The following is a 24,692-nucleotide window of genomic DNA, read 5'->3' as shown; positions in this document are numbered from 1 at the left end:
CCTCTTGTGAGCATTAGCATGAAGATGTGCCCCCAGTGTGGAGGAAGAGAGAGTTAGAAGTCTGGGTCCCTGATAGCATGAGGAGACAGCTGGCTTGGACTGCATCCGCGTATCCACTGTCACTCGGGTTCCTGTTACTTGAAGCTGAATACAATTGCTAAGTGATAGGGACTCACAGTTTGGTGTCTAATAAAATCCTGGTCTGCCCACTTATCATTGTATGCTCTTAGACACACACTCTCTTTCTCTGCATGAACTTGCTCATCTGTAAAATGAGGATAATAGTGATACCCATCTCAAAGGGCTGCACTGAGAACTCTGATAATTAACAAACTCCATCTAACACACATAAAACAAGATCTAAGTGCTTCATAATTATTTATTATTATTAATCTTATTGTGCTACTCACACTATAAGAGAGCAGCCCATCCATCGTTCAAAACTAGGCAAAAGTTAGCAATGCATGTGGTATGCAGGGAACACAGACCTTTTACCACAATCGCTATCCAAAATGAGAACAGAAACAATTGTAAAAAGAAAGGAGAGGGAGGGGTTGGGGAGGGGGAGGGAATAATGGTTTAAATTTATAGCATTCTTTTCCACTTGGATAATGATTTGCTATTTTTCAAACAGATATTTGGGAAGTGAGACACACTTCAAAGTCCTCTTTTTCATACAACTTAAACATTTTATTTCGAGTTGTTTATCTGGATCTCTCTATTGAGCTGTTTGTGGGTATGCTTCTATCTATAGTTTTAGAGAATAACAAAAAAACAATAAATTCCATGTGAACTCACTGTAAGCCCAGGAGGGCAGGGTATGTGTCACGTCTACTGGCCACTGAGACCTCTGCATGATGATATACGAACTAATAACCCGATCCATTAACCCTCTTCGTTCCACAGTCTTTCACATTTGGGTCACAAGCAACCACAGGAAAAAGAAGAAAACAAAACAAAACTCCTGTGCTTTTACATATGAGAAATTACTGTTTATGTGTAATAGCAAAAGACTGTTAATGTTTTTGGCACTTTTGATTTAGGGAGAAGAAAGATTCACCAGGAAAAAGTGACCTTACATGCTAGTATGAGGTCACTACACTTTTAATTCCTGCAGGGCAAATGTAGAGTATTCAGAGGTTTGGGTGGGATAGAAAAATAATAAAAACCCTTTTATATTTGGGCTCTGGGCAAAATGAGAACTGATGGCCTGCTCCCCGTGTGGCACTCCAGTGAGATGGCAGCCTTGCAGACATCCCATGACAAACTAAGGCAGGGAGAAAAGAGTACAGACATGGCTGCACAAATGATCAAGGTCCGAGAGGCTGGGATGCCCCCTTTTCATCCGAATGGTGTGAAAGTTAGTCAAGGGAGAGCACTGTCAGCCTGATGAGGTCTCACTGAGGATTTGTGGTAAGGATGAAGACATGAGCCAAAGCACGGCCGCTGTGTCTGAGATCATGAGAGATGCCAGCAGGGATGGATGCCCATGATTAGAGACCATGACAGGACAACTGTACAATGTGTCTGTTCCAGAATAATATAGGTGAGGGCGGGAAAGTAGACATCACTTCTCACCATTTTGCTCACCCCTGTACTGTTAAATGTATCAATATCTAAGTCCCAGCACCAAAATGTCGCAGTAATTACTTCCTGACCCACAATTAAAGCATGCTGCATTTTTCAGTCATAACAGCCAATTCTTTCTGAGTCATACATTGAACCAATTAAACTTAGAATCTCTATGTCTGAACGGATGACTTCTAACGAAAAGGGTGAAAGCTTCTAACCTCAACATCCAATCATATCTCTGTTTGGTAAATCAGGGGGAGAAGTTCAACTGAATGGCTTGGAATAGAGCCCATCCCAGCAGATTGTGCTGGGTAGAAATAACACTAGTCTGTCTAGGTAAGATCAGTGCCAATGGTTCCAACTAAAATTAGAAAAAAGGAGACAGTACCTTGGCTCATGCTTATGTTGGAGACAAGACTCTAACTCCTGCTAAAGCCAAATGATGGCAATTCAATTCCTGCCTGCCAGTTGCAAATCCCTACACTACCACTGCAGTATTATCAAAAGACGTTTGCAATCCAGTGCACCTAACAAGAGAGGTGATTTCTTAGATTAGTCACTTAGTGGGTTAGCAACTCAAGAGTTAGTAACTCAAATGTGTGCATACATTTATTCTGACAGAAGTAAGTAAGTTCCAAAACTATAGGCAGATTGTTGAAAAGAAAAAAAAATCAGTAGAATCTTACTAATTTGAAATAGATAAAGGAAATTATTCATTTATTAGTTTTAAAGTGTAAAACTGGGGGAAAAATATCAAGGATTGAATGACCCCACTCCTTCCACAAAACATCATCAAAAGACCCACAACACTTCTCATGCATTTCAACAAATACAATTTTGCTCTAATCTCATATGTGTCATAAGGCACCATGCCACAGTGAAAAGAAAACTGGGCTAGGAATCAGGAAATCTGGGTACTTTTTCTGGCTCTGTCACTTATTAACTGTGTAAAATGATGCAAAATTTAACCTCTCTGAGCTTCAGTTCCTTGTCCACAAAAGCAGTGACTTAGATAAGGTTAGCCAGCTCTTAGAGTCCTTATTACTCTCTCAATCATTGGTGATTAGATTAAATTTTAAGTTCTGTAAGATCTTTATAATACATCTTAAGTCTTTTATAAATCTTGGGTTTGAAAGTCAAATATACATATACTTACTATGTGTGCATATACATGAATGATAAGGAACTCTGATTGTAATAGTAAAGTGTTACTTTTTTTTTTTTTTGAATTTGATCTACGCTGCCGTGAAAACACGCACACTCATATATAGGGACAATATTTGGGTGTCTGTGGATACTGTAACCTTTTTGGCAAATGTCAAAGCTATATAGAAACTCAAATCTCATTCAAAGTATTCTTCAAAGAAGTACAATATCTCTGGACAGAAGGATCTTCTCTAATGCCCCAGAGTAATTTAGGAAGCTAAAACTCTGGCAGGTATTGCAGGTGCCAGATGAGACAACACAATCAGAATGCTCACCCTAAGGCCTCTGCCATATTTAAAAGACATTTTCCTTCCACATAGGTGAGATAATTCTACCATACTTCCTAATTCCACCTAGAGAATTCTCAAACAATCCACAGAATTTTATTCAAATTGCCCTTATGCTCAAAATGCTAATTGATGTCTCAGCAGAAAACTGGAATTCAGTTGCTGCTCAAGGTTCCTTTGGATCTGACGTCCTCCACTGGTACCAGACCTGGGAACCAGACCTCCACCTCCCTGGTCAGGGAGGAACTATCACAGAACTATACACCCAACAATTCATAACATGGTCAATAGGAAAACCAATTCCCTGAAATTGTGAACAGCTAGAGTTCTGGTTTTACTTAGGCACTAACTCTTGTGATTCTGGGCAAGTCCTAGAATCTCTCTGTTAAATCATTTACTTTCATACTGATGCTTCTTATATGTACTGTAAGAGTTATATACTCCCAAGTCCAGCAAAAGTATTTCCACTCCATGTTGTGCGCTCATGTGGAAAGAAAATTTTATATTTTGTTATGTTTTAGGTCACAGACTCCTTTGAAAATCTGATAAAATCACATGATTTGTATCCTTTTCTCAGGAAAAAAAAAATGCACCTGCATAGTCTTATACACAAACATTTCATGTACTCCTAGGGAGTTTCCTGATGCTAAAAGGTTCAAGGACTCAAATGAATACCCTGGTCTACAGTGCAAGTCCATTCTCTACTAGCAGTATAATTTGAGAAACTCTGAATTTCAGTTTCCTCATCTATAAAATATAGTTAATGATGTCAATCTCTCTGCTGACATCTTGTAACTATTTTGAACACAAAAAAATTTTAACATCAATGTGTGTGAAAACAAGCTGGTGTTGCACAGAACTCTGCTAACTCTCAAGTTGCTATCGATCCTTTACCCTAGTCCTTTAATGTTGTCACAGAGTATTAGTGAGTACTACCACCATCTCACTGGCACCATCAAGCTTTGGGAGGTGTGAGTCATCAGACATTGTTTTTAACTTAACCTGGGCCCTTGGAGACCGACTGGATGGCTACACCGATACTGTGCCCCTTACTTCCTTTCCAGCTTTTGTTTGATTACTGATCTCTTAACACACATCGATGGAACTTAATGTACTAGCTCTGCTTTCCCTCTATGAAAACATTTGTATAGCTGGAGTTTTACATGTACCAGAATACACTTGGCTCTTCATTGGCATTAAACCTTGATCTTCACTTGAGTGCTTCTTAAAATTATTGTTTGTGGGCTCCATACTTGACATCTCTGCTCTCCTCCATTGGTGTGAATAATTACAAACAGTCTTGCTAGATCATTATTTCTATGTTATTGGCAAATAGACTAGCAAAATATAAAAGTATAGAAAGTATCCCCGGGGCTTACACAGTGGGTGACAGAGCAAGTTAACAAAATAGGACCCAGTTCACAGTGTAACATACCTATCACTCTATTACAATTTTCCTTTATTCCTAGAGTCTATTGAAGTCATCCTTTTATATAGCAATGGATAATAAAGATGAATGGATAATATATACATACATTTTATTTAAGGCACACAATTTTTATCTTTCAATTGAACTTTTCATTCTGAAATAATTTCAGGCTTAAAAATGCAAAAATAGTACAGAGTGTCCATATATTCTTTACCCAGGTTCCCACAAATAAACATATTATAGAACCAATAATACAATCATCAAAACCAAAAGATTAACATTGATACATTGATACATGATTTGATGATCTATGGCCCTCATTGAAATACCAACAATTGACCCACTAATGTATTTTTCTTGGACTATGAGCCAATATTTAGTTGTCATGTTTTCTTCATCTCTTTCCATCTGGGACAGTTCTTCAATCTTTCTTTGTTTTTAATGACCTTCACACTTTTTAAGGGTCCTGCCAGGTTATTTTGTAATATGTCCCTTTTGGGTTGTCTGATATTTCTTCATGATTAAATTCATGTTATGTACTTTTGGCAAGAACATGACAGAAATTACTTTTTGTGCCTTTCTCAGCGAATCATATGAGAGGCACATGATGGTGATATATCTCATTACTGGTGATGTTAACTTTGATCATTTGTTTTAGGTGGTGTCTGCCAGGTTTTTCCACTGTAAAGTTACTACTTTCCTTTTATAATTAATAAGTATTTTGAGAGGAGATACGTTGACACTCTGTAAATATCCTATTTATCATTATATTTTCACCCACAAATTTAGCATCCATTTGATGATTCTTGCCTGAAACTATTACGACTGTGGTGTTTACCAAATGGTGACTTTCTATTTCCATCATTCCTCTTAATTGGCATTCTTACTGTTAAGAAAGAGCTTTCTTTTCTCCCTCACTTATTTATTTGTTCAATACTTTCTTACAACCTTATGGACTATATTGAGAATATCCTATTACTTTCATTATTTTCTTGCTCAAATGTCCCGAATTTGGAAATAGAGAGCTACTTCAGGGTGGATCCTGTGTTATTTCAATGTTTTCATCATTGTTTACTCCTTCCCTACTTTCTGGGACCAAAAGATGTTCCAGACTTTTATGACACGTTTCTGGTTCTGGCCCTGGAATCATCCATTTCTACAAGGATTCTTGGTTTCTTTTGCTAGAGAATGGTATTTAGAAACCAAGAACTAGGTACCAAATGTGCTCATCACCATTGGGGTGTTAATGCTTCTAGGCCCTCTCAGCAGATAGAGCTGGGAATATTTAAATGAACACACACATATACTCCCATTTCATTATTTGTATATCTGTGATACATATTTTTCTTACTGATATCTAAGATAAAAATCTAATAACCAGGCTTCATTCTAGCCCTCTTCCTTTCTTTGACAGAGAGAAAATAGCCCTCATCCACAATCCTAGGAGACATTTGAATCAGTTTTGGAAATGCTAAATCTCACCCCTGTAAAAAATTGAATCACTCACCCATATCTTGTGAAATACAAATATTCTGATAAGAGTACAATAGTTCTTTTTTGTTCATTTTTTTAAAATTTTAGAGTATAAACGCCAATTACTGTTTGGCAGTTACTTAGATTAGCTCTTTTTTATCCACTTCCTTCATCTTTAATTCCTAAGAATATGGTTAAGTTTTCTTGCTATTTTTTAATATTTCATGTGGGGTACCCTGAATACTCTAATTCACTTCAATTATTTACTTTTCGAGTATGTGAAATATTAACACAGTTCCAAAAATCAGAACTACACCAAAAAAGTCCATTCAGATAAATGTCACTCCCTATCACCTCTTCACTCTTGCTCCCTATTCCCATTCTCTCTATCCCCTTCCCCTGGGCCCAACTAGTGTAATTAATCAGTTTCATTAATTTCTGGTTTGTCCTTCCTATTCTTGGTTCCAATTAGCAGACACATACATACTTTCTTATTTTATTTCCATTCCAGATGATGTTCTTCACTCTGTTTTCTTCAACTACCCTCCTCTGCATGAACATTTAGATAGTTTTTAATATGTTACAATTATAAACAATGTCATGATGAATAATCTTGGGTATACAGTTTTATTTTTCCATTATTATTATTATTAATTATTATTATTATTATTTGAGATGGACTTCCACTCTGTCGCCCAGGCTGGAGTGCGGTGGCACAATTCCGGCTCACTGCAACCTCCACCTCTTGGGTTCAAGTGATTTTCATGCCTCAGCTTCCTGAGTAACTGGGATTATGGGTGGCCACTACCATGTCTGACTAATTTTTGTATTTTTAGTAGAGACAGGGTTTTACCATGTTAGCCAGGCTGGTCTCGAACTCCTGCCCTCAAGTGATCCACCTGCCTCAGCCTCCCAAAGTGTTAAGATTACAGGCGTGAGCTACCACCCCCAACCCAGGCTAGTTTTAATATTGTTGATATTGTGTCTTCAGGATTAATTCCGAAAAGTGGCATTGCTGGGTCAAAAGGTTCAGTGTGTATGTAGATTTGTTTAGACATCACCAACTTCTCTCCCAAAGGCTTGTATCACTTTGCATTCCCATCAGCAATGTATGAGAATAAAGCCTGTGTTTCTAACTCTCCCTGAAATCATTTTAGCAGGATGCTGAGCAGCATTTGAAGGGTTAATTCATGTTTACCTCCTCTCACTGCCTATAGATATCATCTAACCATGGTGCTAACAATTAAGGAAAAGGTTTACATAAATGTAAAGGAAGAAGAACAGAAAAAACAAGGAGCTGGGAAAAAAATCACTCTTGGAAAAAAAATAGTTGGCTTTGATCACAACAGCTCAGGATGAAACTATACAGCTTAGCGTCTTCTCTTTGAAAGCTTAACAAATCAAGAAGATTTTGCAGTAATTTTTCCCATGGCCAAGATTAAGCCCTGCCTTCTTTATGTCCCCAAGATCTATACTCACATTACAACAAGTGGCATACAGTACTTAAGTTATCTGCTTAAATGCCTGTCTTGCATTAGGCTTTATACTTTTGAAGTAGACACCATATATTACTCAATATATTTATCCCAACTCCTAGCACAATGTTCAACATTGTGCTTTCCCTGATAAAATTTTGTTAATAGCTCATTCAAATATAAATTAGCATTTCCTGGGTGCTGCTTCTGTGCCAGATACCACCCCAAATATTTTACATGTATCATCTCATTACATCCTCAAAACAATCATACAAGGCTCATGTTATTCTTATACTAATTTTATAGATGAGGAAACAAAGGCTTGACAAAGATGACAAATAACTCGCCTAAGGTGATAGATCATGATAAAAAGGAGTTGAGTGGAATGTGAACTGATGTCTGTCTCATTCCAAAGAGCAGCAGAGAGAAATAGGAACCTTCCTCATACCCACTGCATTCCACTTAGATAAGCAAGTTCTCACTCTGCCTACAGTAAGGACAGAGCTAATTCTATATTAATTTAAGGATTTCATGCTAGTAGGAAGGCAAGAAAAGGCGGTGGCTTCAATGGTTTCCAAATAGACTCTTAAGAAAGCTTTCTGAGCTTTTTACCTTTTGGTGAACAAAGCCCTGGCTCCTCGGATACATGCACACATTTATTATACCCTTGTGACTGTGGTTTACGTACAAGCATCCTATTAAAAGAGCTTTTAAAAGACTGAAATTTGATTTCCTTTCGGACAGCAAAGGGAAAATAAAAAGATGTTCTTTGCCCTCCTGTTCGAATCTGTGTTTGCAAGTCAAGTCTGTAGTTCTCAGAGCTCTCTCACCAGCTTGCTACATTTCCATAAATCTGTCCAAGAATACAACATTGTTCACCCAAAAATGTAATATCAACTGTAAAACACATGCACATGATACCTGGGTCCAATCTGCCCTCATTTTGTATATAAGTAAAAATAAGCACTGCTTTAACTCTTAGAAATGACAATATCACATTATTTAGATAAGAGCCAAAAAATCATTATTGAAATTCTGATAGCATTTGCCTTACTGGTAGAAGAAAATTACCTGTAATACATAGTTTAAATAATTACTTTTAAACAAAAGCTTCTTTTCTGCATTGCGTATTTATCTTTTGAGACCAACTCAGCAGGACTATGTATTTTATTAAAATTGCCTTCAGACTGCTAATGGCAGGGCGTCTGTTAGCACAGGAAAAGTGATGGCAGTTTGACTCCTATTCCTAATATTGGGAGTTAGTCCAGACACTTAAGAGCCAGAACTCTGCTGTGCATTTGACTATGTTATCAACACTTTACTTGCTAATGATACTAGTGACAGCATTTCAATATGATGGGTCAGACTTCAACAGGAAAGCTTGTAATTACGCTTACAGAACCAAAGAAACCCCCCAAAAAACATCAACCGCCTCCCCCCAAGAATCCCTTTTATCAGCAGATCCACTGGTGTACAGCTTCGTGACTGGGAATTATTTGGTAAGCTTCTGTTCAATACTGGTTTCCTTCTCCACCTTCCACCTTGGATGGGGAGCCTCCATCAGCACCTGATCTCTCCCCATTCAGAAAATGACAACTGAAAGCTTTCCTGTGGTGCAACTGTGTGCCAACTACCCAGCAGAAGGTCACACTGATGACTTCCCTGTGGCTTTTATTTTCCCCAGGGAAATCCACAGCCAGAGCTGACTGCTTGCCAAATAAGCTGAGTGCCACAAACCAGTAGTGCTAAGATCCTCCCATCCTTCTTGATGGGAAGCAGTAAGCAACTGTGCCGAACACCTGTGTCAGCTCCTATTTCTGGGGACACCCCAGGCAAGCACTCATTCAGCATTCAGGGAATAGGGCTCCCCTCTTCTAACGAGCACTTCTGTCCAAAAACTTCTCAGTAGTCATATGATAATAGTTATGTTTGGCAGATCTCTGTAACATCAGTGTGTTTAACTACTGTTAAAGAGGATGATTTAAATCATTTGTGAGTTAAATATTTTACTGTAAGCGTCTAAATGAAATCAGCAGAAAGATTCTTTTCTGTTATTGTAAAAGTAAAGGCAACATTCGCCATCACTTCCTTTTGGAGCTGTCTCAACCAACTTGAGGCAGAGGAAATGTAGTCTGAGATGTAAATGGCATGACTCTATAGATGGATGGGATCTAAATCAATCAATCTTTTTCCTATAACCGAGAACAATATCGCCAAGTTGAACCAATGAAAATACTAGCCAAGAAATGAGATGGAGGAGAAGTCAGGCAATATAATAAGGGTGCCTGTCACAGAGTAAGACTCAGTAAGAATATATGAATGAATAAATGAATGAATACACAAACAACTTTTGATACTTCAAAAAAATCCATAATGTAGAAATGATTATATCCTAGTGAGCCAATAAAGCCTGCATTTAGTGCTTACTGTTTGCAGACCACTCAGGAGGGCCCTGGGCAGATATTAAGGATAAATAAATGAATAAACAAACCAAATGCTACTTCAAGACCATATAGTTTGTAAAGCAGCAAAGCTACAACTCAAACTTGAGAGTTTCTTTTATTTCCACTATTCCACGTGATCTTCAAAATTCTACATGGCATTCAGCATCCTCGTCTTGCAGGCTATCCCCTCAGTCTAGATTGCCCTTCTTCCACTAAGGAGGCAACTTTCAGCATCAAGTCTAAATTCATATAGCTGCATCGTCAACTCTCATGCCAGGTTCCAGAATCTCCAGTGTGGAATACTTCCTCAATATATCAATATTGGTAACTCAAATATAAAGACTCTCAAAACAATTCATGCCCTCTGACAAAAATTTTATAAAAAGAATAAATCAATAAAAACAAACGGCTTTTTGTGATTTCCTATATCTGTGAATTGTACGGCCTTTATTTCCATTATTCAAAGTTGAAATTGATCCCTTAGCACTCTAGGAAGACATCAAAACCTATGGATTCCATCTTCAGATTTCTGCTTGTATCTGCACCCTGGTGTTACCACTCATGCCTGACTTTCCTGAACTCTTACTTCATGACTGCATTAGTATTCTATCTTCCTTCTTATAGCCATACAGTTTATAAATCAATCAGCCTCAGAGTGACATCATAAGAATTAATTAATCCAAGGCACAGCCCTAATCATCACCCTACTTTCCCAAGACAAACAAAAAGTTTTAATGACTCCCCAAGTCCTGTGGAGTTAGGACAAACCACTTAGCATAAGATTCAAAGTCTTCTTATTATTTGAACCCAACTTACCTTTATAGTCACTATTTTCCTTTTGTATCCCCTGTGTTGCATCCAAACTCAAGCCCAAGAGGAACATAAGACACCAGAGCTTTAAATATATCCTTGGCAATCTTCCCACTGTCCAACATCTCTGCTGGGCAAAATCATATGCATCCTTTAAAGCCCAGCTCAAATACTGCCTTGTCTATGGAACTTTCTCTTTTCTATGAAGCCTTATACACTGTCACCTTGTAGATCTTTTGCAGCCTTTATGGCATTGGATTTCACATTGTATTCATTTGGCTATAGCTCTTCACGCCAAATTTATTCAACACATGCTATTAGAAAGCACTTTAAATAGTGTGTTAGGGATGAAGTGGAGAACAAGACAGGTTCACTTCCAAGTGAAAAGCAGAGGGAAGACAGTCCTTCAAAAACAACCAAAAAAATGGGGTGAGGGTTGGAAAGTCATTCATGCAGCTGAATGAAACTAAGGATGAAATAAGACAATGACTAAAAAATACCTTTTGGATTTAGCAAGATAACGGTTATTGATGATCTTAGCAAGATTTGGCATGATAGAAGCGGAAGAGTGCAGAGGATTGGGGAGGAGAAAAGAAAATGACTGCAATTTAAGATAAGGCTTTAGGGAAATTTGTACATGAAGGGAGTGGTAGCTAAAGGAAAAAGTAAAATTTAAAAAAAGTTTTTATTTGTTTTTAGATGAGAAATTTGAGCATTTAAATATTTTGCTTCTAGTAATGCAGAAGAAGTTGAAGGTACTGGAGAAGAGAATCAAAGTTTGTTGAACAGGCAATGGGTAAGCATAGGTGGAGGAACTAACTCTTATGGGAGTGGAGAATTTCCTCCACTGTCTGTGGCAGAAAGTGACAGGAATCACTGCAGACTCAAAAACAATCTTAGATGAATATGTGAAGTGGAAGTAGGCATGCCCTCTCCAAAAAAATAATGTCAAAGAATAATTTCCTTATTTATCAGTTGAATCATAAATATGATTCTTACTCTTATGACTGAAAAGGAAAGAATTTAGAATAATAATTTTTAGGAAAATAATATTAAATATTCATAAGCAGGTATGTATGTATATATTTTTGTTGCATGAATATTCTGATAGGCAAATCATGAAAATCTAAGCCTAGATAACTTAGGTAGAGTTTTAAAATAGTTTCTAATGCATTAATTAGAAATGTGAAAACTTTTTGGTAAATACTTATTTGGCAATTGAAAACTGCTGCCACAAGATTGCTAGTAGAAGGCACTCCCCACCTCCCAAATTACTTTTTAAATATTTATTTTGATTCTTCACATGATACAAATGACACTTTTAGAAATAATTCTTCCTTCCAAGTATCAATAATATCTACTTTAACCTAATAATTTTCTGAAAATATATATGGATGTTATCCTCTGTTATTTATATGAAACCATATCCCTTATTTTCTCATTTGTATTATAAATGGTTACTTCTAATGTAAGTAACTCTTTATTCACCCATTTTCTCTTTATTACCTAATATGTGTACAATGGCTTGACAAATGTGAAGGAACTGCAGCAATAACAACACTGCACTTCTCCCATAGGTCATGGAGGAGGCAAACAGAGGTCAAAGATGCCAAGTCACCCAGCTAGTAAGTTTCAGAGCTGCCTCCAGAATTCATGCCTGCTAATTCATACTAAATTGATTTGTTTCAACTACTCTGTCTTTCCTGCTCATAAATAGTCTCATGGATTGGGATAATTATAATAAAAGAGTTACATAATTTTCAAACATCTTCTCTTTCAAATAGGAGACAAAATTCAGGACTTCCTTCTGGACTTACAGAAAGTTATGTGGTTAGGGTTGAAATTATAAATGGCAAACAAATGAGAAATTCAGCTGTGCCAAGCAACTAACTGAATGCACACAATTTTTAAATATTATATATCATTATCATTAAGGTCCCTATTATAAAACAATGTTATTATACAAAGCCAAAAACCGTAATTCAAATTCAAGAGAATTCTGCAAATTAAAGACATGGAAAAGAAAAAGGATAGCTGTATTATCTAACATTAGCCCCTTGAACACAATCATCAGTCAATATCCTGGTTAGACAATGTTACCCTAATCATTATTAAATCTATTTTTACTCATAATTTAGATTCTGTCTATAAGGGGACATTTTTTAAATGATGTACACAACTTGTAAGTGAGACTGATCCTTAAAACATATGAACCATAACATGCTCCTCATCTGCTAAGATTCCTTTAATGATCTCCATCTCCCTCAGAATAATAGTCAAGGTCCTATTATGGTCTACCAGGCTGTAAATGATGAACACCACTCATCCTCCATAGCGTCATCTCTCACTTGTCTGCTTCTGTCTTCCTGCCACTGCCCTTGCCATTCCTTCAACACACCAAGCACACTCTTCATACTGGCTCTTCCTGTTGAATGTACCTCTCTTCCCCCACATTTTGAAATTGTTCTCTTACTCCATTCAGTACTCTATTCCATTCTCTCCTTATCAAATAGCCTTTCCCTAGACAGTGTATCTGAGGTGGTCTTTCAGTGTTCTCTAGTATCTCTGCTTTATTTTTCTTCTTAGTACTTATCCCCACTGACATACACATCAAAATCTTCACTTTATGTTTTCTTCCATAGGAATGAAAGCTCTGGGAGAGTAGGAATTTTCCTTGTATGAATAAATGAATTAATGAATGGATAATCATCTTTTTATTTCATCTAGCTAAACAGAAAACTTCTCCAGGGAAATGACTCTATCAAAAACATTTTTAAGTTCTTGACTTCTTTGAATATTAGTATAATCCAAAGTGAAGTGTTAGTACCAATAGCATTCTTTATCAAATGATAAGTTGGCAAAATGGCAAATATGATGGTATTTTTATGTGTGTGCACAATGTAGTATACAGAATGATTTGTGTTCCATAACCTGTGAGGTAGCATAATGTAGTAGACCTGCATCATGCCAAGAAACATAGATTTAGTTCTGTTACTAATGTTTCATGTGACAGAGGATAGTTATTTAGGCTTGTGAAATAAGTTGATTGGACCAAGTTTCTTTCTGTCTCATAAGACTATAGGGATCTATGAGATGTTTGTCCCTTCCTTATTTTGCTTCCAAACATGCGAAAGCCAAACAACAAGTGTATTCAATTTAAGGGCAATATTTATATAATTGTTGGATGAGAAGAACACCCACAACGTTTAGCTTCAACTTATTTGGTTTTAATGTTTATTTCCGTAATATTTGCAAACTAAAAATTTGGGAATGTTTATTATCAGAATACTCTTTATCAAAGTATCATTGAAGAGTGGTTCTTAACTCTACAAGAATCAGTGCAGACACACTTACTTTGGCGTATCATTTTAAATACAGCTTTTTGCAGGACTCTTACCATTTAGCTAAAAGCAGAGAGTTAAGCATATGCATTGCATGAAGATATAGTCGAAATTTATCTTCCCTTTAAGCTGGTAAGCAGTGTTCTCTCAAGGTACATGCCAATAAAAATGTGTCCAATCCCTAATGTCCTAATGTTCATGCTAAAACATAACAAAATCTCTGAGGCATCCAGATAGAATAACTTTAAGCTTAGTTCCTTTATGAGTAAGTCATTTTAACTGAAGAGATCTGATCACACTGAAGGACAAAGACATTTATCTCTCTGTATAATGAAAACTGAAAATGCCACTGGTAGTTGTTCTACAGAAGACCTGAATGTGCAGGAGCTAAGACACACTCCAGGGGAGCTGTGGAAGCAGTAACATGGGAGGGGTTACAAGGAAGGAGGGGACCACCAAGTCTTCACTCATAACTAAGCAATAATAGTGAGAGTTGTGAGCATTGTTGAAACAACCAAGACACTTCCCTGGACCAAGGAATGAACACACAGCCATTAGCCACATTCATGGCAATGGGGACTTCAAAGGCCACTGTGGCTCTAGCTTACTGAGAAATGTGACTAAAACTAACCTTGCACAATGACTGCTGAATGCTCCCAGGAGACTCTTTGACTATTGAGATCTTTTATTTACATAGAAATTGATTTAATTAACTCTCATTTCATACATGGTAGTCAATATTCTGTAGTTACTATTAGCGTTGGCAAACAGATTGACTCTGAAGAGTGTCAAGAGCTTTTAGAGGTGGACACCAGCACAGAGTACATGGCAGAGAAGAGAAGAAACTCGATTTTCATGGACCTGGGTGCTCCTCCCTACAATTACATATTTATTAACATTCTACATGTTTTAAGAATTTGATTCTTAAAAGTCATTAAGGGAAAGTCATTAAGAAGTTTCATTTCAAAACAGTTTATACAAGGAAAAAAATAGAGAGAAAATATAAATTCAGGCATCTATGTAACTTATGTAAGATTTTTTTTCTATTCTTGATAGTTTTTAAATTATTTTCATCTTCAAACTATAAAAGGAAGATGCCCAAATGCTCAGCTTCCTACATTATTAGAGTATTATTCATAATTTGCAAACCAAGAACAACTCAAGCACATGGAAGAAATAAGCAAGTGGCAAGAGATTTGAGAATTGTAAAACTGATGGCAAAAGAATGACCAGCAAATGGTAATGTAAATGTCCTGACCTGCTGAGTCTCCCAGTCCAATCTCTCCCACTCCCGGTGTCCTGATGTCCTTGATATTATCTGTTTCTTGAAATGCTAAAAAAAAAAAAAAGAAAAGAAAAGAAAAAGAAAGAAAAATTGAAACAAAGAAAGAAAATATTAAGTGAGAAATCAAAGTAATTCCAAATACTCAAATAAAAAAATTGAAAATGATAAAGATAGTTAAATGAGATTTCTATTGCAAAATGTTGGAAAAAATATTAAGTACTTTCATTATAATAATTTTTTTTTCTAGACCAGATTCATAGCCATAAAACAACATCAAACTCATACGACTGTGCTAGTTAGTGGCTAATGAATGAAAAATCAATGAAAAACTAAACAATTTTTATTAATGACATTTCAAGATACAGCGACAACTGAAATGTAAAAATATGAACTAATTATTTTGGAGCCATATCAATTAAATCACTTAAAAGTCATCATATGATTAATTCAGCCATGTGAGCATGCATGTGTGATGCACAAACTCACTCACACAAGTGTGTGTGTATAGCCTGAAGTGATCCTAAGCCTAGTTTTACTGAGACAATTACAACCATTTTTTATAGTTCATGATAGTTTAAAATATATATATATAATGTAATATTACTTAGAGCTACAATACTTTATGCAAAACATTCTAATGGGCACTGAAATGTATGGAATACATATGTGTATAAATTTATAGAATAAAACTTATGGAATACACGTATATGTATAAATTTATGAAATAAAATTTATAGAATACATAAGCACTTAGCAAAGCACGGTGCTACATTGTACTAGGACACTAAGTTATAGAAGAATAAATACTTCATAAACCCATTGAATAATTTCCAGGCAAAAATACCAACAATAGAACAAAATAAAAACAGAAACACTCTATAAGTAGTCACTTTATCAGAGACAGACTGCAGGGTCATAAAAGCAGAATTTAATTATTGATTTCTGGGAATGTTTTTGCAAATTTATCTAACCTCTTGGAGGCTTATTTTCCCAATCTACAAAATGGCTTCATAAGCTTGTCATGAACCCCAAATCTAAGTTTTCAATACATACAGCTATTTTATTATGATTTTATTATTTATTTGTGATTGTTGAATAGTTTTTATATGGGGAAGTTCATCAGCTATTGTCTGCTTTTTAAGCTTTGGCCACCAAAATGACTACATTATATGACTTCAAGATGTTTACGCATTTATTAATTATATGTGGGATCTTGCAACAAGCTTATTAAAATTGTATAAATAAAAAGCTTATCAATTTTTTGTCTTAGGTTGGTCCTATATTATCAACCAGATTATGCAGGTCAGTATTTTAATGACAATACTTCAAACTGTACTTACAGGAAAACAGAATTCCACTTCTGAAATATTGGTCTAAAATACCAGAGCTGCAGACTTAGAGGTAATCTAAGACCAGGTGACTTGTGCAACTTTTATTTATTAATTTATATTCTTTTTCATTTTAAAAAGCCTAAATAATTTTGGAATATTTAGATCATTTTAGAGTACATAAAATGGCAAGAAGAATTACACTCTATAACCAAGTAGGATTTATCCCAGGAATGCAAAGTTGATTTACCATATAAATATCAAATAACATACCGTACCATATTAATAAAGGGAAAAATCATACAATATCTCTATAGATGCTGAAAAGCATCTGACAAAATCCAACACCCTGCTTTAAAACCATCAAAACATTAAACAAACTAGCAATAGAAGGAAACTTCCTCAACCTAGTAAAGACCATCTATGAAAAATCTACAACTATAATACTTAATGGCAAAACATTAACTGTTTTCTCCTTAAACTAAGGAACAAGAATGTTTGCTCATACCACTTTTATTCAACATTTTATTAGAGATTTCATACAGGTTCACTAAATAAGAAACAGAAAGAAAAGGCATCCAGGCTGGAAAGAAAGAAGTATGATTATCGCTATTTGTAGATAACGTTATCATTTTTACTTAGAAAATCTTAAGGAAGTAATTAAAAAACTATAAGAGCTAAAGAACAAGTTCAGTAAGGTTGCAGGATAGTTGATCAATATATAAAAATCAATTGTATTTCTACAAACTAGTAATGAACATTCTGAAAACGATATCCAGGAAACAATTCTATTTATAATAGCATGGAAAGAATAAAATACTTCGGAATAAATTTAACATTAGAAGTCTAAGGCTTGTGAATCACAAACTATAAACATCTGTGAAAAAAATTAAAGAATATCTAAAAAATGAAAAGACAACCCACATTCATGGATGAGAAAACTTAATATTCTTAAAATGATAATACTCGCCAATTAATCTACAGATTGAACACAATTCTTATCAAAATCCCAGTTGGCTTTTTTACAGAAACTGTCAAGCTGATCCTAAAATTCATATAGACATACAAAAAGTCCAAAATAGCTACATCGATCCTGAAAAAAAAAGAAAGAAAGAAAAAGGGGATGTATCCTTTCCAACTTCAAAATTTATGACAAAGCTACAATAATTAAGACATTAGTGGTACTGGTATAAGGATGCACATATAGATCTAATGGCACAGAATTGAGAGTACAGAAATAAACCGATACATTTGTAGCTAGTTGATTTTTGATAAGGTTGCCCAGACAAGTCAATGGAAGGAAGAATAGTTGTCATATAAGTATTAATATATTTTTTTAAATCTGGTCTTTGTCCCTGGTTCCTGGCACAGAGTTTCAGAAATTCTTGAAATTCCCTGAGTGATAGATGTGCCTTTGTTATGCTAATGAGGTGGCACAGGGTTGTTGCCACAGATAGCCTACAGGATGGGGGAGGTTGTCAAAAGAATAAAAAATCCCGGCCGGGCGCGGTGGCTTACGCCTGTAATCCCAGCACTTTGGGAGGCCGAGGCGGACGGATCACGAGGTCAGGAGATCAAGACCATCCTGGCTAACACGGTGAAACCCCGTGTCTACTAAAAATACAAAACATTTAGCCGGGCGTGGTGGCGGGCGGCTGTAGTCCCAGCTACTCCGGAGGCTGGGGCAGGAGAATGGCGTGAACCCGGGAGGCCGAGCTTGCAGTGAGCCGAGGTCACGCCACCGCACTCCAGCCTGGGTGACAGAGCGCGACTCCACCTCGAAAAAAAAAAAAAAAAAAATTCCCATGTAATTAGAGTGATGGCGTTTCCAGTCCCCTCCTACCTCTGGGGAAAGAAGAAGATCTGAAGATTGAGTTTAGTCACATGGCCAATTACATGCTTATGTAATAAATACCTTGAATAAAAACTATGAACGTGAGCTCGGGTGCGGTGGCCCATGCCTGTAATCCCAGCACTTTGGGAGACCAAGAAGGAGGGCGGATACCTTGAGGTTCAGGAGTTTAAGACCAGCCCTGGCCAACATGGCAAAACCCCATCTCTACCAAAAATACAAAAATTAGCTGGGCATGGTGGTGCACGCCTATAATCCCAGCTACTCGGGAGGCTGAGGCCGGGGAATCACTTTTAGCTGGGCAGCAGAGGTTGCAGTGAGCCGAGATCACACCACTGCACTCCGGCCTGAGCAACAGAGCAAGACTCCATCTTAAAAATCAAATAAAACTACGAACATGAGGCTTGAATTGCTTCCAGGATAGTGAACATACTGATGTACCAGAAGGGTGTTGCAACCAACGCCATGAAGACAGAAACTTGTGCTCCAGATTATTCCAGACATATCCTGTGTACCCCTTTATCCAGCTACTCATTTAAATCCTTTATAATAAAATGGCAATTGTTAAGTATAGCACTTTTTGTGAGATAGGTAAGTTGTTCTGAAAAGAACCGGGCACATTCCTCAGCCCCAGGCTCAAAACAAACAAGCCCAGTACAAACACCACCAGGAAAGTCTCCGATAAGGGGACAGATGAGGGGACAGCCGTTCAAAGTTTTACTGAAAGAGCGGGAACCAAAAGAATTCCTTTGTTCCCCTGTAACTTTCAGGCTATAAAAAAGCAAACACTCGCATTGTTCGGGGCCCTCTTGTATGCGGTGAAATGGAGGGACCAGGTTCGAACTTGTAGTAAAGATCCTTGCCGCTTGGCTTTGACTCTGGACTCTGGTGGTCTTCTTTGGGGAACAAACGGTCTGGGCATAACAGTTCTAGTGAACTATCAAACCTTAAAGTGGTTCTTAGGAACTCCCAATTTTGTAGCCAATTCTGCCAAGCAGAAATAAGGGTAGCTTGGGGACCCCACTTGCAGTTGACCTTTGAAGTAAGGACAGTCTAATTGACGACCTTGTCCTTGAATTTGTAGGATCTGATGTTAACTGCAAATAGTTAGCGTCAGATCGAATTGAACTACAGGACACCCAGCTGATGTAAGAGAATTAGTGTTAGAACGTAATACAATCTTCAATAAATTATTCTGGGATAACAAAATATTCACAACCAAAAGAATTAAACTGGACCCTTATCTCATATATAAATAAGAATTAACTCAAAATGGATGACATACACCTACATGTAGAAACTAAACTATAAAAGTCTTAGAAGAAAATGTAAATATTCATGACCTTGGGTTTAGCAATGGGTTGTCAGACACAATACCAATAGATATGTCAAGCAACAAAAGAAATAAACAGATAAATTGGACATGAAAATTAAAAACATTTCTCCTTCTAAGGACACTATCGAGAGAGTGAAAAGACAACCTACAGAATGGGAGAAAATATTTGCAAATGATACACTTGACCAGGGACTGACTTACATCCACAATGTATAAAGAACTCTTAGAACTCTATAATGAAAAGTCAAATAACTAATTTAAAAATGAGCAAAAGATCTGATAGACATTTCACTAGAGAAGATGTACAAAGATGATGCTCAATATCATTATCCATTAGAGAAATGTAAACCAAAGCCACAATGACATGCCACTATATATCCACTAGGATGGCTATAAAAACAAGACAGATAATTACAAGCACTGGTGAGGCTATAGAGATGTGGGAACGCTCATAGATTGCTGGTGGAAATATGAAATGCTGCAGCTGCTATGGAAAGTGGTTTGCAATTCCTAGAAGTTTACAAATAGAGTTACCAAAATGACCCAGCCATTCTACTCCTAAGTGTATACCCAAGAGAAATAAAAACCTATGTCCACACAAAAATGTGTATACATATGTTCATAGCAGCATTATTTATAATGGTCAAAAGTTACCAATAATCTAAATTATTTTTAACTAGCTGACAAATGAATAAACAAAATTTGGTACATCCATTACAGTGAAATATTATTCAGCCTTAAAAAGGAATACAATACATATTACAGCACAGATGAATCTTAAAAACATTTTATCAAGTGAAAGAAGTCAGTGACAAAAGACCATATATTGTATAATTCTAAGTATAAGAAATGTCCAAAATAGGCTAATCTATAGAGACAGAGAGCAGATCAATGGCTACCTAGAGTTATGGGGGAACACTGGAGGAGTAATGGAGAGTGAAAATGAGTGCAAAGCTTCTTTTTGTCAGATGGAAATATTTTAAAATTGGGTAGTGGTGACACTGAATAATCCATGAACTCACTAAAAAACACTGACATGAACACTTGGAATGAATGAATTGTATGGTACATAAATTATAACTCAACAAACAAGTCTTTTAAAAATTACATACTATGAAACAAAAACACATTAACTTAGTCTCATTATCATTTTTTTAAAAAAAGTATATACATCTACCTTGAAAAATCTAACAATGTTAAGATGATACAAAATAAGTGTAGATTACTCCCTGATACATAACATTAATGGCATACCATGGCTAAAAACTAATAATAAAATGTGTAATAGGAAGATGTTCTACTTTTAAATTAGTCTTCAGAGATTAGTCTTTCAACAATACTCAAGTATTGTAATACAATCCAAGTGTCACTGTCTCTTTATCAAGGCTTAGACTGTAGAAATATTTTTTAACTCAAAGTATGGCAACTTTTAGAATACAGTTTGTTAATAGTTGGAAATCATAGACATTTTAGAATTTTGTAAAACCATAGAGATTTTTGAATTATCAATGTGAGAGTGACTGTTATAAAAGAAAATTTTAGCTGCAAAACCCAAATAGATAAATAAATGAGAAAACATCTGCTTTAAAAACATCAAATTTTGAAAGAGGGGGAATAAGAAGGGGATGATTAATAGGGTTCAAAAATGCAGTTAGAAAGAATAAGATCTAGTGTTTGGTAGCACAATAGGGTGACTACAGCTCACAATAATTTATTATATATTTCATGATAACTACAGGAGTGGAATTGAAATGTTCCTAACACAAAGAAACGATAATTGCTTGAGTTGATGGATATCCCAATGACCCTGATGTGATTATTACACATTGTGTGCTCAAATAAACATATCACATGTGCCTTAAAAACATATACAATTATTTTGTCTCCATAATAATTCAAACTTCTAAAAACATCAAATTTCAGTGACATAAAATTGAAGTTCCCCACTTCTATCTATTTAATCTTTAATTTTAATAAGAATGCATTTAATGAAATACTCAAGAGGCTACATATCCTAAGGGACTCACATTTATCCAATTTCATGATCATAAGAGTTATATGATTAAACAGCCTCAATTCCAGTTATACCACCTAAGTGTCTAACCTCTCTGTTTAGTTAAAACATATTTTACTATTCAAGTGTATTTTCTGCCACTGAAATTTAAATAAGGCTCCAATCCCTCATGCACATTGCTTTGAGTTAAATTGGGGATTTGTTGAACAGAAACCATCCAACCACTCATCTGTTCATTTACTCAACAAAAAGTTCTCGAGCACTTATTATAAGATATTGCATATAAGATAAGGCAGAATGGAGAGATAAAAATAACATGTACTTTGGGATCACACAGATGTAAGCTTGAGTTCAGGCCTCAACTTATTATAGGTGGTAAAACCTTTCTGAGCCTTAGTTTCCTCATCTTTAAAGTGATGATTAATTGAACTAATCGCTTACAAAACTCGGTAATTAATGTCAATAGCTTTTTTTTCCTGCCTATTTGAAAGTTAAGTAGATTAATCAGACAAGAATTCTGTGTTAGGAGGTAACAGCAGATATTGTAATGTGTATAAATAAATAATGTGAAAAATTACAAGGTAGAAATTTCCAGTGATAAAATAAGTGAGATGATTTATACTAGATATAGAAGATAGTATCATCATTATCATCAAGTAGATATAGCATTTATATAGTTAACCACTGAGATAAATAATTATCAAATAACATTAATTTTCTTCCAAAACATTAATGTTCCAAAGTATTAACTTTGGGAAATAATCAGAGGATTTGTACTTTATATAACTAATGATGCACACACATTCACACGATATAAAAATGATTCAAAGTATAAATATGCAACGTTACAGTGCTAATTCAGAATTACAGGAATTTTTTACTTTCTTGTTTTGCTAAACTATATTTTCTAAATATTTCTCCAAGAAATTTTATAACTTTCCTAATAATAAAAGGGCTATTAAATAAAGTGACAAAACATACATAGGTTATATGTTATTATTTAAACGGGGCAAAAAAATGTTTTCCAAAGGTTCTAAGTTGGCACCTAGTCCCCTCATACCCAGTCTTCCACCACAGCACACAGATCTCTACTGGTGCACCCCATCCAATTGGAAGTATCTAATTGCATCCCTGCTAGAATTTTTTCTAGCATTCTGCCTGCTCTTAAGAATAGAAAAGCAACATTTTGAACGGCAGTGCTCGTCATATAAACATGAAGTTTCCTCCAAACAGTATTGAATAACCAAACTCATAGAGTCAGAAAACTATCATTATCTTTGGATTTATATCACATTTTACTCCACTTCCTATGTAGTAGCCAAAAGTCTGAAGAAAACATGTATTGACTTATTGTGTTTCGTGTTAGACACCTTATCTACACTGGTTTTTGATTTCACAACTACCCCATGAAGTGCCCATGGTTAACTCCACTTAACAAATGAGGATACTGGGTTGGACTTAGTTGTCTATGGTCCCATGTGACAGAGCTGAGATTTTAACTCAGGATGGCCTGATGTCAAAATCCATTTTCTTCCCAATATATCACATAACCTCTTCAAACTATGCCTGTGTATCAATTCCCCATTTTGTTTTCAAGTGTTTGCTAACGCATTAAATAAAGTAATTGTTACTAATATGGAAATGAGCTAGTCAGGTTATAGTGAAAAAAATACAAGACATGAAGGCCTCCTCCACCCCATCCATCACTCCTCCGTCTTCCTTTCCTTTCTTTCCTATATAGCACTTGCCATCTCTAAAATTAATTTGTTTTATAACCATGTCTATTTTGTTCATTGGTTTACCTCCAGCACTTAAAACAGAGCCCGACTTCAAATAAGAGTTTAATAAATACTTAGTAGATGAATAAATGTATTCATGAGAACATGTGTAAATTCTTCTTTTTACTAGTTAAGTGTCTCTTGACAAATCTACTAGCCTCTTTCAGCTTTTAAATCTCCATTTCTTAATGCAATACTACCTAAGGTTGTTATAAGTTTAAATTTATTCACTCAAAAACTGCCCACTGAGCACCTACTACATGCCAGATACTATTCTAAGCAATGTGATCACAGCAGGGAACAAAACGGACAAAAATCTCTCATGCAGCTTACAGTCTGGTGAGTAAAGAAAGACAAGAATACAACACAATGTATTAAATAGCAACAAGTGCTTTGGAGACAAAAACAGTTTGTAGATAAGAATCTGAGAGCAGGATCTGCAATTTTAAGCAGGGTGACTAGAAAAGAAGATATATGAGTAAGGAGGTGAGGGATGTGTAAATTGGGGAAAGAACTTTTCATACAGAGTAAATAGCATAATGGCATACTGTATTTTCAGAATGGCTGCAATGGAGTGAGTGAATGCAAGAGTAATAGGAAGTGAGGTCAGATAAGCCAGGGGGAAGGCAAGGGTTGTGTAAGGCCTTGTAGGCCATAGTTAGGATACTGGCTTCTGTTCTTAGAAAAATTAAAAGCCAATGTGGAGGTTTGAGCATAAGTGGAAAATCAGGTGACTTAGGTTTTAATTGGTTCAATATTTCTCAGTGAGGTTGTTATTGGCATTCTGAGTGGACAGCTCCTCTTTTTCCCCCCCACCACCAAGCACATGGCAGGCCATTTAGTGTCTCTAAACTGGGCCCATAAAATGCCAGTAGAATTGCCCTGGTCTTTTGACCACCAAAAATGTCCCTATTTATTTCCAGGGCTATGTTAAGAATAAGCTTAAAGTAGGTCAGGGTAGAGTCTATTTTAATATTCCAGGCAATGGTTTATTTTATCTTGGGCCAGAGTAGCAGTGGTGAATGTGGAATTTTTTTTTCTGCACGGAGGTTTTGCCAGTGG

The 24,692-nt window shown here is 36.0% G+C and overlaps 1 protein-coding gene across 3 annotated transcripts in view; it reads right to left on the bottom strand.

Annotated features, from left to right (window-relative positions):
• Positions 1-24,692, bottom strand: part of SOX5 (SRY-box transcription factor 5) — a 1,030,759-nt gene that overhangs the window by 666,118 nt on the left and 339,949 nt on the right. For 2 of the 3 annotated variants that reach the window (XM_055095845.1, XM_063593159.1), the window contains one exon: positions 15,296-15,370. The gene's annotated coding sequence lies outside the window, so the exon portion shown is untranslated. Of the gene's footprint in view, positions 1-15,295; positions 15,766-24,692 lie in introns of those variants that run through there. The other variant, XM_055095846.2, reaches the window with a different exon arrangement.

The sequence above is a fragment of the Pan paniscus genome, chromosome 10 (genome assembly GCF_029289425.2).
Source record: "Pan paniscus chromosome 10, NHGRI_mPanPan1-v2.0_pri, whole genome shotgun sequence".
In the NCBI taxonomy this organism is placed as follows: Eukaryota; Metazoa; Chordata; class Mammalia; order Primates; family Hominidae; genus Pan; species Pan paniscus.
Note: the sequence above shows the minus strand (reverse complement) of the source record. Positions and strands in the feature narration are given on the sequence as shown.